Source organism: Anser anser (genome assembly GCF_964211835.1).
Source record: "Anser anser genome assembly, chromosome: 1".
NCBI classification, from domain to species: Eukaryota; Metazoa; Chordata; class Aves; order Anseriformes; family Anatidae; genus Anser; species Anser anser.
The window spans coordinates 134,399,800-134,405,248 of NC_139720.1; the positions used below are offsets into that span (position 1 = coordinate 134,399,800).

The following is a 5,449-nucleotide window of genomic DNA, read 5'->3' on the forward strand; positions in this document are numbered from 1 at the left end:
TCTAGGTGATCCTGCTTGGCAGGGGGGTAGGACTAGATGGTCTTCAGAGGTCCCTTCCAACCTCAGCCATTCTGTGGTTCTGTGGTTCTGTAAGAGATAAGGTCAATTTATAGTAGCTGTCCTTAAACTCATACATTATTGAATTCTAAACTCTTTTTACTTCTAAATCTTTAACTACGATTCTGGGAGACATATTATGTCAAATTCTCAAATATTTCTTAATTTAATTTTCAAAAAGTTTTGGACAACCAGAAAGAGAGTCTGGATTTTTTCAAGGGATCATTTTGGAAAATGTGTGCTATAACCCCTCTCAATCTGTAAAATGTAGACAGTGATTTTTCTTACATGACAAGGATGATATGAAAATTAACCTGCTTAGAAGAAAAGATTTTTTTCAGTTAAACATTCTGAATCTTTGTTATTATTTTTTCTGTAAGACTTTTCAGTAAGATCTTAATTCCTTCCATTGTCCTGAGGTGGAAGACCAAAGTTTTGGGGATAATAAATTTAGGAGGTTCTCTGTAGTCCTTTATTGGATTTTTTCAGCAGAGCCCCTGCCTTTCTGCCTAGAAAGAAATGCATTATATTTGAAATGTTAAAACAAACTTTTCAAAAAGCTGTGTCAAGAAAACTTTTGTTCCAGCGAGGTCACTAGGTATATTGGTCCTATCAGTCATAAATGTAGAAGGAGCTCAGGAAGGAGGAGTACTCTTGGACTTTCTGACTTCTGACTAGAAGGCTCTTCTTAAAACAAAACAAAACAAACAAAACAAAAAAAAAGCTTTATTCTGTTTTGTTTTTCTCCTACAGAACTATGTAATTCCATGCAGTACAAGAAGGAAAAATATATATTCTACAGGCACAAATATCTGTATGTGCAAATGTGTATGTCTTTTCATGGCAATGTATGCATGTCTGTGATTGTACTCATACACATACATAAAATAATAATCTCCATCCTTTACTTATTGCTCTCTACAACTACCTGAAAGGAAGGTGTGGGAAGATGGGGGTCAGCCTCTTCTCACAGATAACTAGCAATATGACTAGAGGGAATCACCTCAAGTTGCACCAGGGGAGGTTTAGGTTAGAAACTTGGAGACATTTCTTCTCAGAAAGAGTAGTCAGGTATTGGAATGGGTTGCCCAGGGAAGTGGTGGAGTCCCTATCCCTCTGGGGTGTTCAAGGAAAGGTTGGATGTGGTGCTTAGGGACATGGTTTAGTGGGTGATATTGGTGGTAGGGGGATGGTTGGACCAGATGATCTTGGAGGTCTTTTCCAACCCTAATGATTCTACAATTCTATGGCTAATATATATTCAAGACACTATCTCAACTCCTCTTCTTAATTTTGTTCATTTTTAAATATTCACTGTGGCAGTGATGGAGTAGAAATAAGGCAATAATTTCACAGTTAAAGCATTCATCTGATAAGAATAATGTCCAATATTCAGTCATTCCTTTACATGGGATGTAATTCTTAAATATTAAGAAGGCACTAACACTCCTCTCAGGTCCAGAAAATACCATAACATCTATGTCTGGAGTCTCTGCCAATCAGTAGACATGGAAGATCTTTGAAACTGAAGCCATTTCAGAGATGGTGACAAACAGACACAGGTCACCTTTACTTCAACCACTATAAAAACTGGGACTATGAACTCCATCATGCATAACTCTTAATTGCTGGTCCTGATGTCACTTTCTGAAAGGGCCTTAGCCAGTCACTGATCCTCACCATTTGCTACTAGGTATTTTTAAGCAACTCCCTGCTCAACAATCTGGCTCCCATGGATTTGGATTTTACTTGTTATTGTCTCCATTCATTGTAGTCTGTTTATACATCTCAAGCTAGGCAGCAAGTCATTTAAAAGTTAATCAGTGCAGTGCTCAGCATTTCAATAGCTGTCTCCTTTTATGTGTCTAGACATTAGTTGAGGAAGCCAACTCAAAGAAATGAGCTATAGTTGCTGTCTGAAACCTCATACCTTATCACTTCTAAATTTCAGAAATGGTTCATCAGAAAGCTTGTGTTCCAGACATTAGGTTTATTCTGCGTCAAATGCAAAACCAAAAGAGATTATTTTCTGTGCAGTTCACAACAATGCCAATCTAAGTAGAAGTCTTGAATTTGTAAATTTTCCATCGCCCACAACATGAGATGATTATATATTAATTTACTCCATTTAGGATCAAAATTTTATAAGAAGTCCTATACATAGGGCCTTACTATTAGATGACTTATTAAAATGGAACTCTAAGCATTTGCCTAATCCTAATCAATATGTAGATGTGAGTATTGCGTCTTTGGTTCATTTTCAAATGAGAAAATGTTTCTATGGCAAATAGGGAGCAATAAAGAGTAAATAAGCTGTAGAGTTTTATAGACACATACACATGAAACGTATTCAAAAAAACAGACACATATAACAAACATTGGTCTGTTTGCAATGTCCAATATAAACAAATGAATCCAGTTGACATCTTTGGGACTTACAAAAGCTATGAAGAGAAAGTAGATATAATTGTTTTTTGCTGAAGTAGAAAAAAATATATATTCATGATGTACCTCACCTTCATATTTTGTAAGCATTTATTAGCTATTACTTGTTCCTTCATACGTAAGGGATTCTTTTCTGTAACTCTTGCGTAATTGGTGTGATTGCTGAATAACATGTTAGTTTAAAACTGTTTCCATGAAACTGAATTCCTGGATTTCATTTTCCAAATAAATATTTTATTAACCAATGTAAGTATAACAGAAAGCCTTAAATTCTCCAAAGAAGTAAAAGCCCCATTTCTTTCATATCTCTCTCCTCCCCTACCCTTTTCTTTCATTCTTTTTTTTTTTTTTCCCTTAATGAACATAAATTAGAGCTGCAGCAGGGTGGAAAGAATGCAGTCTGGTGTGCAAAAGCTTTCTATTGAAAACAAAACAAAAAGGCCTCCAACACAGAACACAAGAAAACAGTATGCAAAAAATCAGTGAAGACATTAAAAAAAAAATGTTTTTTTTAAATACTAGTTTCGTAGAGGCTTTCAGATTCTTTCTTTCTTTCTTTCTTTCTTTCTTTCTTTCTTTCTTTCTTTCTGTCTCTCTGTCTGTCTCTCTGTCTGCCTCTCTGTCTTTCTTAGTTACCCTTATGTCGGGAAAAATGGCCAGAAAGACAATATTCAGTACTTCACTGTCAGTTCCTTAGGAGTATATTAGCAAGTTGATGTTAGTGTTAGTTTTATTGGCATAACCAAAAGAGCAAAACAGCAAAAAACAACAGTTTCAATTTACATGATTTAAGTGGATAATAATCCAGGCCACATCTGTTTTTTTGACTACATCAATTCTGAGAAAGAATGCTGCTCCATAGTCTGTGTGATGATATTAAATGGTAGCCTGAACCTTATTTAATTCTCAAGCAGCCAATTTCCCTTTAGTCTATTTCATTACTTACAAGAAATACAGGTAGGTAACTTAGAAAATAGCCATTTTTAATTACTGAGTCACTATCTTCATAAAATATTTATTTGGTTAAACATTTTATCTTTGTTTCATTTTGCAGTTTGTTAGCTATGATTTTTGCATGAAATAGAAAAAAAAAAAAAAGAGGGAGAGAGAGAGAGAGAGAGAAAGATTGTGATGTTTGCCCGTGCATTCATTTTTCAACTCTGAAGCTCAAAATGTTTGAAAATTTTCCATGGGAACTTTTTTATTTTGCTAAATTCTGATTTCATGGAATCAAAATAGTTCACTAGGAATATATTAACTAGAATGCATTCTTCACTAAAATGCTATCATACTAGTTTGTTACATTGTAATCCAAAACAAAACTGATGACAATTCTTTCAACAGTCTGTTTTTTTGTTGTTGTTGTTTTTTGTTTTGTTTGTCTATTGAAATGTGTTCTTTATAAAATCTGTAATGTTTCACATGTGAGTACAAATTTTGTTGAAAGTAATTACCATCAAGAGAGGAAGAAAAAGTCAAGTAAAACATCCAGCATTTCAGAATGGACATTCTGATTTTTATTTTTATTTTTTTCGGGGGGGGGGAGGCTTTTAAAAGATTGATTTTATTCCACTACTTCATCAGAAAAACTCTTTTATTATTGATTTCAGGCCTCTGTCCAGAATTAATGAAAATATTTTCTTAAAAACCAAAGAAACAAACAAATTTTTCTTCATTACAAACACTCCAGTAATATTTGAAACTGCCATACAATGAGAGTTTAAATTCTATTCATATAGCTCTAAATCCCACATAGCTCTAAATCTAGCTAAAGCTTCAGGTTCAGACTTTAATTTTGTACTTATTTATTATTTTATCTTACTTTGTTTAAATTATTTCTAATTGAATTTTTCTTTCCAGAGTGAGGTTATCTCAATCTACTGTCCTTGGGAAATAAGACCTTCAAACCAAAATCCATGCCAAATAAAATAAAAATGTTGAAATATAAAATTAATTTGCTAGTACCTGCATAACACTTGCTTGTGCAGAATTTAGCTGTGTATTTGGTGGATAAAGTGCAAGACAGGCAAACAAGGACATTTAATCCTGATTCATCTAAAGGCACATGAGAAGGAACATTTCTGGCTGCCTTTCCAATGTACCTCAAGCAAGACCTGGAAGAACCACCTGCAACGATGACATGAGAATGCAAATTGTTCAGCCAATTTAGTAATGTTTTTTTCTATTTGAAATTGCCAATTTCATTTAGAGAAACTATTACTTGCTTATAAGGTGGTGATTTTAGCACATAAATTATGTCTACTAGGAAAGTTGGACCTACCATGTCATTTTTCCAAGATATGATACAGCAACTACATAACATCAAACCTACATGATTCCTGAGTTATAATGAGTAACAGAGTGAGTGGACATACTTTTTGCTACGCTGAGTTGTTTGTCTTGGTGTCAACATAGGCACTGGTACAGAGCGGGCAATAGAACAGGGAGACAAAGAAAAGTCATACTGGGCAGAGTTTGTCAGAATGGTTAGTGATAATAAAAGAACCATATACCACTAACTCACAGATGCTGCATGAAGGCAGCTCTGCACGTGCCATTCAAGCTTGTCACATAAAATGAATAATCTCCCACTTTCGTGTACTTGTTTGCTTAAAAAATAATAAAATTAATTAAAATTAAATACAATGATTTCAGGCTGAATTGTCAGCTCTGGATCTAGGGCAAATGATACAGTTGGTTTAGGAGATTTTCCTGGAAGATTTAGAAAGCTGTATTATTCATGATTCTACTTCCAGTTTGAAATTCCAGTACCATTGAAGCCAACTGCAATTTTTCATTTATTTTGTTAGGGTCAGGTGTCATCCATAACAAAAAGATACTTCTGATAAGTCTCTTTAGTTTTATTTCCCATTTAATTCACTGTGTTTGTATTTTCCAAAAAAATGTAAACTTGAGACTATGAAATCTTACTGAAGCAGCATCTATT

At 34.1% G+C, this 5,449-nt stretch overlaps 1 long non-coding RNA gene across 1 annotated transcript in view; it reads left to right on the forward strand.

The window, feature by feature from the left end:
- LOC310886090 overlaps positions 1 to 4,753 on the forward strand; it is a 13,124-nt gene extending 8,371 nt beyond the window's left edge. Inside the window, exon 3 of the long non-coding RNA XR_014575170.1 lies at positions 4,363 to 4,753. This is a non-coding gene — a long non-coding RNA (uncharacterized lncRNA). The remainder of the gene's footprint in view (positions 1 to 4,362) is intronic.
- Positions 4,754 to 5,449: the final 696 nt, after the last annotated feature.